This window comes from Fringilla coelebs (assembly GCF_963513975.1).
Source record: "Fringilla coelebs genome assembly, chromosome: 9".
NCBI lineage: Eukaryota > Metazoa > Chordata > Aves > Passeriformes > Fringillidae > Fringilla > Fringilla coelebs.
Genome location: NC_140067.1, coordinates 26566891 through 26580975, shown reverse-complemented (window position 1 = coordinate 26580975; position 14085 = coordinate 26566891). Strand labels below are relative to the sequence as shown.

Genomic DNA, 14085 nt, shown 5'->3' with positions numbered 1-14085 from the left:
GGATTCTTTTGAACAATTGTTTAAATAAATTTTCAGGCCTAAGATTTGTCCACACACAGAAGAAAGACATCAGTAGGAGAACAGAGCACACAAGCACACTTGCCTCTTCCTGCCACAGACTGATTTATGTTTCAAAGTATAGTTGATGTTAGCTTATCCAATTAGTGTTTAACCAACCTAAGGAAATGTATTTTATTCTCAGCCACTTAAGAGAAAAACTTTTCTTGTATTTATTCCCCTCCAAAGAGTATAACAGGTAAGTGTTCTTCTGCTACTCAATAGGGCTGTTACCAGTGTTTATGTCTAATTTATTAAAAATAAATCAACAAACCATAGCTTATACATCAAGTTCTGGCAAATAGGTTTATTCATTTAAGCAGCAGCTCATTCTGCCTCAAGGATAAAGCAACTTCAGTACACTTTCACACTGTTTCCCTGACACCAACTGAAAACTAACACTTTAATTTTTGCAGCCAGTAATTGATTTATTACCTTTGGAAAACATAAAGTAGCAAGTAAGAGTTTGCAATTTTTCAAAGCTGGAGTCTGGCAAACCCAAGTTGCTCTTTTTGTCATTGCTACATGATGCTTGCAGGCAGCATTCAAATTGAAACCAATCACCAGCCAAGTCACCAAACTGTATCACCACTCAAAAATATAATGACCTATATTCCAGAGGAAAGCATAAGGATGATGCAATCCTTGTTTTAAGGAGATTATTCAATGCATTATTCCCTAACTGTAAAAATAACAGTGTGGGTCTAATGCAGCCAGTGGAACAACCTCTGTCCATTAAATAAATTGACTATTTCAACTAGGAATTTTCTTCACATGCTGCTATGTCCAGAAATAATTACATGATGTAGAGCAAAAGAGCCCATATGGAAGAGCAGTATGAGACAAGGCAGCAGAGATCCCAGGTGCCAGTCCTCTTCTGTGCCAAACAAGTGCCTTATCCTGTGCCACCACGCCACTGAAACCCACCAGAAATCCTGACTCCCTGCCCTGCACTGACTGCCTTCAGGGTTAGTGAAATCCTCATTCCTCCAAGCCAGAATTGGAAGTTATGACAATTATTACCTTGAGGTTTGCAACATACATTCTGGGAATAAATAACAGCAAAAAATCTTGCAAAAATACAGCAAAAGTCATTAATTTTCTTGATGCAATTTTTTTGTCTCACATTAGCCAACAATCATGAACAAACCCAGTACCTATCTCATGAGGCTGGCTATCCAGAGCAGTTTGAATTTTAAGTATTTAATCATATTTTCAGCTTGATAAATTCACTTGATTGCAAAACAGAAGACATGAGAAGCCAAAAGTCTGTGTTTATTATGTCTTTTTCTCTTTCCTTTTTTTTTTAATCAGAGTATCACTCCCAGAGCTTCAGAGATCTTCCCAAGTATTACCACACTGTACTGTCAGTTTCAACATAAATGGTGCATGGTGTTCATTAAACGTAGACATGAAAACTTACTATCCATGTTTACATACTGAATACCCCCACAAAATACTTTTACTTAAGGAAACAAACAAAGTCAAAGGCAGCAATCTAAAAGTAAAAAAAAAAATCACAGAAAGGTGAAGTGGTCAAACAAAAGGCCATGCTCTTTGAAGTGGTTCTATAAACCTATCCTTTCTGAAGCCTTGCTTTCAGCATCCTGCCCCTGTCTCCTTTAAGTTAAGAGTGTTAAGTTATGGTCAAAGACACAGTCAAGAGATTGCACTACCAAAGGCAGTGCCTCAATCAGCCTCAGAGCCAGAGAGGGCAGTGCTGCCCTGACAGGAACAAACCCATGGAACAAGTAAAGCGTGTTCACAGCAAGGAATCCAAACCTGTCACAGCACATGTTGCAGTCAGGATGGCCAGGATACACAGAGTATCACCATCCACTATCAGAAAGCTCCAGCCCACACAGAGCATCACCACACCTCATCAGAAGGCTGCAAGCATCTCCCTTTCTTGTTCTTTAGCCCAACCTTTCAGCTGCCTCACACTCACACATTTCACCTGTGTGCCCTCTGCTCCCTTTGGTGTTGGTCAGTGCTCCTGGGCACTCCATGGCTCATTGCTGTCCGTGCTGCTCACAGCTGTGCCCACTGGGGATGAGGCTGGGCCAGCCCCACTCCCAATCATCCCAAACTGTGTGCCTACACAAACCTGAATATGAAGAGTGACCTAGAAGAGCACCAGCATCCCACCCTTTATCTGAGCCAGAGCCAGTTCTGTGCAAAGTCACCAGTGGGGTGTTCAGAAGCCCCAGCAAAAGCAATGGTAATAAACTGCACAACTGCACTGTGCAAATGCAGAATTGCTGTGGCACCTCACATGAATATCCTGGGCAATGAACACAGTAACTCACCTACTCTTTGAATATTCACAAATGAGACCCCTGGAGTTCAGCTACTGCCAGAAATAACAAAAAACAGAATCACAAAGGCCAGAGAGAGAAACTGGGAGAGACTGCTGGAACAAGGATCACTTAAATTGATCTTATGATACCCTTTGATTTCTCTGGCTACTGTCAAAAGCTCGATTCTAAACCACACTTCAATCTGATCCCTTTATGTTCAGTCTGACTTACAGATTTCTCTATATGATGAAAGAAAAGAAGAATCAGGAAGAGGAAGCTAAAAGGGTGAAAAGCAAATTATTACTCAAAAAAACTATGGAGAACTTCCAACTTCACATTACTGTTTCAAAACTTGACAAAATATTTTCTTGGACAGTTTGATCAACTCATTTCCCCTCTCCCCTCACAGTTTCTGTACACATCTAATAGGAATAAACAGTAAGTTTAACCTTCAAAACAATGTAAAAATCAGTTGCTGACTTCCATTCCTTACTTGTTTCCTCAGAATTGTTTAACAGTTATGTCCAAGAATAATTCTAGTTATCAGTTCCTGACTTCTTGTGAGTTTATACTGCCAACACTAATTTTTAACAATTAGGATCAAGTATGGCAGGGTTAGAAACACCTCTTAGGATATGAGTGTACCTCTGTAAACAAACTGTCTACAGAAACAGAAGGGACCAATGTCACCAGACTGCCTGACCCAAGCTCCAGCTGAAGTTTTACTCCAGAAACAACTGCTGCCACACACAAAAAGTTCTCATTCGACTCCTCTGCTGTTTTGCACTCCTGGGCTCACAAGCACTTAAGTTCAAGCAGAAGTACTGAAAAGTTACCTAGATTTCAGTAGTATCTGGAAGATGCAGGAGGTGGAAAATGGCCTTTAAAAAAGCTGTAAATCTTCCTGCCTTCTCTGCTAAGACCATACTTCATTACCGAGCACCAAAGTGAGCACAACAATGCACAGAACACAGACCAAACTCAGCAGCCAGCACCAGGGGCAGCCATGCAGCACTGCCACCAACCAGTTATTTGAGAGTTCTCTTCAAAATAACAGGAAATTATGAAAGTATACACCAGTGGAACAAAATAAAATGAAGGGTTTACAGAATGAAAAAAAAAAATCCATTTCCTGCCACATGCATTTCACATTAGTCAGTCTAAATCATATAATCTAGTATTTGTTTCTCAGTAACAGGTAATTAAAAAACCTCCAAGCTTCTAAGGAAAAAAATACCAGCTTGCAGCATTCAAACTCTTAATAAAGGGAAAACCAGCAATATCTTATTTAAATACAAAGAAAAAATAATTATTTTCCAATTATTTTCAATTTTTAGTCAGCTTTTAAATTTCTCTACCAACTTCTAAATTAAAATTCTGGACCCTGTATTTTGTATCTAAATATCCTTGTATTTGTCACAGGCAGAGACAAAGCACTAGACTAAGAATATTTGCATTTTATTTTCACACTGATTTGCCTGCAGAGGCCTGAGCACCGAAAAGGCACAGCATGGCCTTTGCCCTAAATTAAAATCTTGGGACAAGAATAAAGAGTTAGAAAACAAAGAGAAAAATAACATATACATACTTTTAAAATTATTTTGTATTTGTTAAAAATATAAATAGTTATTTGTATTTTTACAAATTTGTGTACGGCAATAGATCTGTGGATCTCTTAAAAATAATTTTGTCTAATTTCTGAAAAAAACCAGTCATATTTTGCATAGGCAATAGAAGTACAAATTACTGTAGTACAAACTGTCTTACTGAAAGTAAGATTAAAAGATTAAAATGACTGAAGTACAAACCGCCTTACTTACTATGCTGAAATAGAGGATAAAAAGACACCAGATCTCTGCAAAGTGCAGTAATCAAGTCAAAATATTTAAATTGATCATCTTTAAACTGTTTTCCGCTGAAGGAACTTCAGAAAAGAGAGAGTGCTACAGAATTTACAACCAAAACATTCAAACCCACCTGGAAACATGCCACTCTTACACCACCTTGAAGCTCTAACACCTCCTGAGTAATTGTACTCAGCAGAAAAGCAAAGCATTCAAATGTAACTACTTCTCAAATAAACACTGTAGGGAACAGAGGAGGAAATTCATTTCTGGTTCAAACAAAAACCAATTTACCAGAACAGGATTCATTTCCCTAAACCGAAGCAAAGATTATCAAAACTAACTATACAATTAGTTTACAATAAAAGTTAATCCTTTGAATAAGATTCTTGGACAAAGCCACAACTCCCATTCTTTTTCCTTCCAAAACAAAAAATTAAGTCATATGCATGGACAACTGCAACAGATGAACATCGGCAATCTGCTTTCTACCCCCAAAAAATTTGGCTGTGTGACTTAAGGTACATACAACAGACATGACCTAATCAGAAAGGACAACAATACCTGAACTGAAAGCACAGCTACCTAACTTAGCTCAACACCCTGAAAGTCAGAGGTTTAAGCATCACTTATCACTGACAAGAAGTGTAACCTCAAGACTATCTCATAATGACTAAATAGGTGTCTTGTGGAAACTTGCACCATCACACCTTGCAATACAACATACAGAGGTTTTGTAGAATAAATAAATAAATAAATATATGCACAAAATGTAAGAGACCTTCTGAGAGCTGTGTTTATTTATTTACCTTCAAGAGAAGACCACTGAGAGATTGGTCATGACCAAGTTTTATAGCACATGCTGAGAAAGGACTTTGTTGTCAGTCACATTCAAACTGATTCATTCCTCACCTGTGTCACTGATACACTGTATGACAGAAACCAACCTATTTCACTTCTAAGCCCAAGAGTGACATGGAAACCTTACTAAGCCATTTAGCAAACAGCCTTCAAGACCCACTCTTAGATTCACTCATTGACTAAAATCCTGTTCTGACAGTTTACTGCTTCTAAAAATACCTTTCTCTTTCCTCTTCTCTGCCCTTTTAACTTTTCTTCTTCAGTTAGAAATCTTGTGGGAGATACCAAGAATTTGAGCAATTAAAACAGGAAGCTGTCCCCCATCATTAGCAATGAGCTTTACTATTTAAGAGTTTGCCATTAGTCTAATGTAAAATGAAAGATCACACATGAAGGCAAATGTGCAGATTATAATTTTACCATTAATTACCACAGTTAATGTGCACTGTTTTGTATCAAAGTGTAGCTCCACCTCAAAATCTTTCTACTACACCAGAAAACACCTCAGAACTCCCAACCATGCTAAATTTCTAGTCCACACAGACTAAAAATATTACCCATATTATCCATACCAAAGCCCTATTTGGACACAGCAGCCAGACCAGTAACTGACATACTCAAGGCTTTGCCTTGATATCACTGAATGACCAGAACATCAGCACAAATCACACCAGTTAGGAAACTGTAGGATACATCAAGCACCTGCAGAAGGTTTAAACTAACCAAGAACTTAGTTTCAGACTGTCTACACAGATTATAACTCAAGAACTCATTTCCTTATTTATCTTGAATAAAAAATGCTTCAGTTTCCAAAATTTTAGTTTATCCCAATGATTTCTCAAATGGATTAATGCATCAACAGAAAATAATGAAATTAATTCCAACTGGAAGTATTTATGTACAGATGGCATCAAATATTTATCCACCCATCTTGCTGTTAAATATTAACATCTCCTTTTAAATGAAAGGGGAAACGTGAAGCCTTTACTCTACTGAAGATGTACATTTCTACATGGATTTAGTTATTTTAGTGATGAGCGAAGAAAATGAATTAAAAAAAAAATGTGGATAATTTTTCTCATTGCTTTGTCTCCTTGGTACAAATTGCACTCTACATCTCAGGCACTTACCCCCTTATACAAGAGCATGATACTGCTTGCTGCTTGTTTAGGGGGAACTGAAATCTTTCCTTCAACCACAACAAGCTGAGGTTAGAATCATTCATAAACCAACACTTCAACTAATTTCAAAATTTTACATATTTACAGATCCAAAAGTTTTGATCTCTGCTTCACAAGCAGCCAGCAGGCACATGCTGGAGAAACTACCCAAGAGCAGCCCAAAGACACAGGCTTTAGGATGGCATTAGGAAAAACCAACATTGACAGCAGAAGGAAAGGGAAGGAAGATGTGCTCTCCTTGCTCAGTGGAATAAGTCACCTGTTAACAAAGTACATGGAAAAGGGTAACATAATGTGGTTTTCACTGGCAAGGTCTGCTCAGAAGCCTTCCAGAGCCCTGAGCCCAGTAGCACAGCAGCAGTCTGCTGGAGTGAGAAGTCCCCTCCAAATGAGAAAGATGAAGTTTGGAAGCACTTCAGGAAATTGGAAATACCTAATCTATGTAACCAGATGGGCTATATCTGAGAATCCTGACAGAGCTGGCCAGTGTAGCTGAGCTATCACACTCTACCATTTTTTGAACAGCCATGAGACTGTGAGAGGCTCCTTCAGACAAGTAAAAAGACAAATATCACAACCAATTTCAAGAGCAAGGAGGAGGATCCAGGCAACCACAGATCAGCCAGCCTAACCTAAGTCCACGAGAGGATTATAGAGCAAATCCTCCTGGAAGGCATCCCTCTGCTCAAGGAGCACAGGAAGATGACAGGGAAGAGCCACCATGGATTTAACAAGGACAAGTGATGCCTGAAGAACACAAGAGCTTACTGCAAGGAGATTACTGCCTTAGCAGAGGATGGCAGAGCACAGAACACAGAAAGCCAGTAACAGCCTCCCACAGAATCCATACAGCCGAACTGGTGAGACAGGCATGGGGTAAGGCAGCAGGGAGGTGTTTGGGAATTTGCCTGGACTGCTGAGCTGAAAGAACAGCCACAGCTGTACCAAGCTCCATCCAAGAAGTTGCAATGGCATCCTCTAGGGATCACCTGGATGAAACCAGCAGTACCATCCAATGTCTGAAGGAATCATCTAGATGATGGGACAGGCTGCATCCTCAGGAAGTTTCCAATGACACCAAAGTGGAGGAGTGGTCAGCTCCACTCAGACCTGGCCAGGCTGCAGAAAGGCACCTTGTGAAGTTCAGTGAAGGCACATGCTGGGTCCTGTATCAGTGGCAGAACAACCTCCTGGGACAAGACAGGCTGAACATGAACTAGACAAAGACCCCCTTTTTCAGAAAAGTGTTTGGAGATCCCAGCAGACAAAATTGTGAAAACAAGTCACCAGTACATGCTCATAGCAAAGGCAGCTGAGCACAGTGTGGGCTGGATGCAGGAGTCCAGGCAGGAGGTCCAGGGAAGGATCGGTCCCCTCTGCTGAGCACCTGTGAGTCCATGTTTGCAGTGCAGCCAGGTCTGGCTCCCTGGTGCAGGACTCACACAGACACTCTGGAGCATGTCCAGTGGCCAAGCTGGCCAGATGGCAGGAGCACATGATGTACAATGAGAGGCTGATGGAACTGAGTTTGCACAATCTGCTCAAGAAAAGAGCTCTAAAGAATCCTTATTACTGTCAGCTCTCTAATGAAAGGCTGCAGAAGAGAGAACTGGACTCTTCTGGATGATGGGCACTGACATGTTAAGAGGCAACAGACACAAGTTGGAAAGCAAAGTTTAACTACCTTAAAGGGAAGGAGGAAAGAAAAAATCACTGAGTGCAGTCAAGTGTGGAAACAGATTGCCCAGAAAGGCGTTAAAGGCTGGAACAATCTTATCTAAATTATTCCTATTTAACCTATGCAGGGAGCTGGATTAGATGACCTCCAGAAGCCCCTGCCAGCATAAATGACTCTGTTTTAGGAATTTACTATTTGACCTGCCAATTATTCTATATTAGAAACTTTCCTTCAGCAGGTTTTGCACCAGGTTTATTGCTTTGAATAATGTGTTTCAAAATTCCAGTTCTCCTGTACCTACAATAAGCCTACATCCAGTGTTACACACCTCTTATCTTCTTGCCCTTAGAACTTCTTCCCTTTGTACTGCTGTGCTTCCCCCACAAACAGGGAACATGTTTTCAGCATTAGAAAAATTCTGCACTTTTAAGCTTACCTGATCTAAAAAAACCCACACCTTCTTCAGTATTCTGGCTCATGATACAGGGATGGTAAGAGTAGGAAAGCAGATGGCTGTGGTGCATCTCATTGTGGCAAAAGCTACTTTTTCCCTCTGACCACTTAAAAACATTAGAAAGACAGTTGTGCTAGTCTTTCCAAAGAGTAGGAAATATTCCATGGAAGACACAATCCAACACGTTTTCCACAAGGGCCCTACTCACCTTTCAGAGCAATCTATTTTACTAAGCAGATTTTGGTGCCCCATTTATGTATTTATGTTCTGTTTACAAACAGTCACACCCACCAAACTAGTTTGTCAGCATCACAAAGTCCCCTCTGGGAACACCCCTGACAGCAAATTTAAATAAACACCTTAAAAGCCACAGAGGTTTTCTAATAATTTACACATTGGTTTTGCTTCTCTTTAAAGTTAAGAATACAGAAAAAAGGTGAAATAAATAATTTTCAAACATGCCAGTCTTTTATATGGACTAGGACTCCATCAAAGAACAAAGAATCCCTTCACCAGTCCAGGTTACAATAATAGCTCCTTCAACAGCTGTACCAGTGTAACAGAGTAAGATTGAGACTGGAACAAACTGCCAAAGGTATGAATTTCAAAAAACACATCTTCCCAAAATATACTTGAAAACAACTTAACCTTCACTAAAAGGACACCTTCAGGAAGCTCAATGTTAATGCCTGAAAGGTGCATTTTAATTCTCACTTAATAGGTCAAGATTAAAATTCATGGGGAGAAGCTGAGAATTATTACAGGAATGATTAGCGCAGCTGGTGGCCCAAAGAGCAAACAAACCTTCCATGGTGTATTTCCACACATTTTTGCATCCTTTTGTTAAAAGTGCCTTTTTTTTTTTTAAATACCAAGATCATGAGTGCCAATAAAACCTATCAGTCCATGGGATGCATAAAATGAGTATAATCCCATGACAAATTAATCTAGACTAGAAATCAGAAAGTGTGTAATTACTAAGGTCAGTCAAGTTTGAAACAGCCTTCCTATTACAGCAGAGGTAATAGCAATATACAACTAATTATTTTTAAATTAGAGCTGAGTAAATTTACAAAACCCCCTAACAATGCTGAGATCACTCCCTGAAATTAAGAACTCACCAAAAAGTTCAGAGAGCAGAACAGATGAACAAAGGAGTGAAGAAAACCACAGCAATTTCTGTGGGCCAAGGGAAGAACACAGACACATAGATGGCTCTTGAGTCCATTTAATGTTGTCAGAAGTCAATCAAAAATTACACCATGGCTTCATAATCAATATAAGACAGTATTGGCATAAAAAAATAAGAGCTACCACCCTTGCTATCTTTGCTGCCTTCACCACAAGCCAATCAAACCCACAATGTAGGTTCTTCTAGCAGCACTGCCTTCTGCCATTAACTCATGACCACAAAGCCAGGTCCCAGCTAAGGACATCACAACACCTGTGACTGTTCCACTCTCTCCCCTACCAACACTCAGCTTCCTCCTCTGGACTGAGCTAACGTCCACATGGCCAGGCAAGAGAGCTGGGTCAGGAAGTTGTTGTAATCAGAGTACCTCAGGGAACAAAAAAAAGAAGAAATAGAAGTACATCTTTTTAACCAGATTAGTTCTTTTTACTCACTTCCTGACTGTGGAAGTCCCTGTAATGAGAGAAGAGAAGGAGCAGCCACAATGCAGGCTGTCTTGAAATGCTAGGGAGAACACCAGGAACACAAGAGAGCCACATTATAAACTTGATCTTTTTGCAATCCCCTCACTAACAGCACCACAACTTAATCTGTGAATCACTTTTTAAAGAACTGAATGCTATTTTTAACAAAGCAATACATTTCACTGTAACCATTTTAAAGCAAACACTGCAGAGCAATTTTTACAGTTCTCATATGTACAGCCAAGCTGCTCATAGCCCCTGAGTCCTTTTGGAAAAAAAGCAGTTATTTTAAAAATTATATTTAAAAATAAAACAAAACTAACCCAGCATGATTTTCCACCTCTACCTAAAGCAGAAGGAAGTAGTAGAAGGCTCTGTCACTCATGAGCTTTGGGGTTCATCAGCTGGGGCTGGCTCCTCTCCAGACACTCACTGGCAGCATTCTTGCAACACTGGAGTCAATTTGTGCTTACTGTAACTGTATTTGTAATCTTTTCAAGTTTAAACTACAAAGTTATTCATCATATAATTATTACTATCTAACCCACATAAACAGAGTTAGCTACAATCTTACTTAAAACCTAGGCAGAGGCATAATTTGCAGAACCAACCTTATAGGCCCAGTAAAACTTTATACAATCTGGAGCCAGGCTGGTCTGACAGGCAGTCAGGATTTGGCCTATATCATAGAGGTTTGGTTAAATAAAGCCACAGCACCTTTTCTGCACCTAAAGGGATAACAAAATGTTGCCTGTACCATCAACAAGACATCCCTCTGGAAACTGAAAGCACACCTGCCCTTCTGAAAGTTTCAACCGAAAAACAACGTGGTTGTGAGACTACAGCACGACAGGGAGAGAGACAAGCAACGCTTACCTAAGCAAGTTACTTCTTAATTGTCACTAGATTTTTTTCTCTGTTTTAAAGAAGAGATGACATTTTGAATCTTTTTTTCCCCTTCTTAGGCCCACGATGGATGGATACAGCTGTGAAATGTGGTAGGATATGCCTTATTCACAGCACTATCAAACCAAGCACTCGTGGCAACACAGCTTCAGAGAGAGTGACAGCAGGAGCAAAGTACACACGACACTGCAGGAACTTATCCAGGAGAGTCAGCAAGTCCATTTCCTTCACTGCCGTCCCTGCTTCAGATGGTATCAGCAGGTTTTCAAGTACTTTTATCTAAAGACAAGAATTTTGTACCAGCTTACGGGTCGGGAGAAAGTGGAAGAGGGCTTAAAAAAACCAAAAAAAACAAACCACCAGAAATGAAACAAACAACCAGGGAAAAAAAAAAAAAAAAAAAAAAAAAAGACAACCAGCCCAAAACAAAACATAACGTAGATGAAATTGAATGGAAATTGAATGCAATTGAATGAAACTGAGTGAAACTGACGCATGCAGACGGCACGGATTTAGGACAGTAGTTTGCTAGTGCGGGCTCTTGGGAAGTGACTTCACTTTTCCCGCGGAGGAGGCAGGGAGATGAACGCTTCCACAGCGCTCTCGCATTCCTGACCACGAAAACAACTTTATTTTTTAAATCCTGCACTGTGCTCCAGCTCCTCTCCTCCCGGAGCGCCAATGCCCAGGGAACTCCGCACGCACAGACAAACACAAATACCACGAACCGGCGGAACCATCACCCCGCGCCCCGCCGCCCTGGGGGCCCGCGGCCAGCGGAGGAGCCCCCTCAGGTCAGCGGGCACTCTCTATCTATCCCCCGTCACACGGGCTGGCCGCCGGCTCCCTCTCCTCCCGCGCCCCTTCTCCTGCGGGAGCGGCGACCTCCCCGCCCGCGCCCCTCATGACACCCGCTCCGCTCCGCTCCGCTCGCCCCGGCGCGGCAGGCCCGGGACAGCGTCGCGATCTCTCACCGGCGCAGCCGGGCCGTCCTCCCCGCGCTGCCGCTGCCTCCAGCCCGGCGGGGCCGCGCAGCCGCCTCAGGGCCGGGACAGCGTCGCCCACATTCCGGCGGCGAGAGGGCGGGCGGGTGCGCGCGCACGGCTGACACGGCGTGAGGGCGGGAGGGAAGGAGGGACGGCGGAGGGACTGCGGCCGCTCTCGGCAGCGACAGCCCCGCCGGCAGCCCGGGGCTGCTCCGTGCTGCCCGGGCGGCGCGGGGGGCGAGCGGCTCCGCAGCCGGCACGGCTCGGCTCGCTGTCGGTGTTGAAGTCTTGTGCGGCCCCATGGGAGTGCCCCTTCTGGGACACAATTATAGAATGGTTTGGGTTGGAAGGGGGCTCAAAGACCATCTGATCCCATCCTCCTGCCGTGGGCAGGGACACCTTCCACTAGAGCAGGTTCCTTCAAGCTCCGTCCAGCCTGGCTTTGGACACTTCGGGGGATGGGGCAGCCACAGCTTCTTGGGCAGCCTCCGGCAGGGCCTCACCGCTCTCACAGGGAGAGATTTGTTCCTAATATCTAATCTAACCCTGCTCTCTAGTGGTAAGCAATTCTTCTGGGTCCTGTAACTACGTGCTGTTGTAAGTAAATTCTCCCTGTAGGTTCCCTTCAGGTACTGAAAGGCCACAATGCCTTCTCTTCACCCCAAAGCCTTCTCTTTTCCAGGCTGAACAACCCAACTCTCTCAGCCTTTTATCACAGCAGAGCTGCTCCATCCCCCTGAGCATCCTGGTGCCTTCTCTGGACACTCCAGCAGGTCTGTGTTCCTCCTCTGCTGGGACCCCAGAGCTGGGGGCAGGTAGGGTCTCACCTGAGCAGAGGGGCTGAATCCTCCCCTCTGCTGCTACCCACACTAATTTTGATAAATGCTTCTCTCCCACCTGTCAGAAAGCATCCAGCAGGCACTGAAATGTGTCAAAATCCTCTCCCACAACTGAAGGACAACGGAAGCAGCCTATAAATCATGGCACTCTGGAAAAAATGAATTAAGCTTGCCTTCAGATTTTGTAGCCTGGTCTTGCCAAGTGGGGTAGAGATGTTTGCTTATAGACAGTGGTTTGGTGTGGTTAAACAAATATTTAAAAAGTAAATATCTATTCTTAATTAAGTATCACTATTGTTTGTGTTTAAATAAAATATGTTTAAATTACGACAGCTTGTCTTGTTGTGTGTGAAACAAATTACATTTAAACTACCTACAGCATCTATACAGCTTGTCTGTGTCTCCATTTCAGATGTGGTTCAGCAAAATCTTAAGGAATGTCAGGTCACAGCCTTCAATAAAACAACTTTAGCATAAAAGCCAGTGGGCTGTGTCCTGTTGCCTCTGGGACAGCCAGACTGCCCATGTGGGCATTGATTTTAGGCTATTTTCTCCTCACTGGGGTCGAGAGGTTTGTTTGTTACATGGTCTTTTTTGAGCTGAACTGTCATAAAAAAACCTCTTTCAAAGGCAAGCAGGCCAAGGAGAGCATTTCACAGAAAAAAAAAAAGAAAAAAAAAAAAAGAAAAGCCAGACTCTCTGGCCAGCTCCCCATTTAAGAATTGTTACTATTTGCCTATAAATGGTGTAAATTAAATTACCTGCAGATTACTTTTATCCCACCACGGGTTCAGAGAAACCACAAAAGCATAGGGAAAGCAGAAGAATTCAGGGAGAGGAGGAAAATTATTTTAATGACTATGGCAATAGAGAAATAGTAAGAAGAGAGTATCCCTGGCACTGTACCCAGGCACTGCACACTGGTGTACAAATGTGAGTAATAAACAGGAGGAACAGAAAATCCAAACAAGGCAAGGCAAGAAGGGATGAGGCAAAGAAGGGGAAAGGGAAGGACAGGGAGGGGCTGTGCCATGGAGGGGGGGGCAAGGTAAGGTAAGGCAAGGAAAAGCCAAACAAGGGAGGGGCAAAACAGGGCAAGGGCAGACAAAAGGGGGGCAAGGAAAGGCAAGGGGAAAGGCAACAGCAAGTTAAGGCAAGGCAAAGAAATAAAGGGAGGAGGTCAGCAAGGCAAGGGATAGGCAAAGGAAGGAAAGCAAAGGAAGGATAATGGAGGGAGGGAAAAGGCAGTGGAGGGGGAAGGAAGGCAAGGGAGGGGCAATGAAAGGAAAATGACAGCAAGGCGAGGGAGAGGTAGGCAAGAGA

At 42.5% G+C, this 14085-nt stretch overlaps 1 protein-coding gene across 5 annotated transcripts in view; it reads right to left on the bottom strand.

Moving 5' to 3' along the window:
- RABGAP1L (RAB GTPase activating protein 1 like) overlaps positions 1-12004 on the bottom strand; it is a gene marked incomplete at its 5' end in the record, with an annotated part of 219193 nt that extends 207189 nt beyond the window's left edge. For 2 of the 5 annotated variants that reach the window (XM_084211136.1, XM_084211140.1), the window contains one exon: positions 11912-11980. Of the gene's footprint in view, positions 1-10907; positions 11566-11911 lie in introns of those variants that run through there. The other 3 variants (XM_084211137.1, XM_084211138.1, XM_084211139.1) reach the window with 3 other exon arrangements.
- Between the last annotated feature and the right edge of the window lie 2081 nt (positions 12005-14085).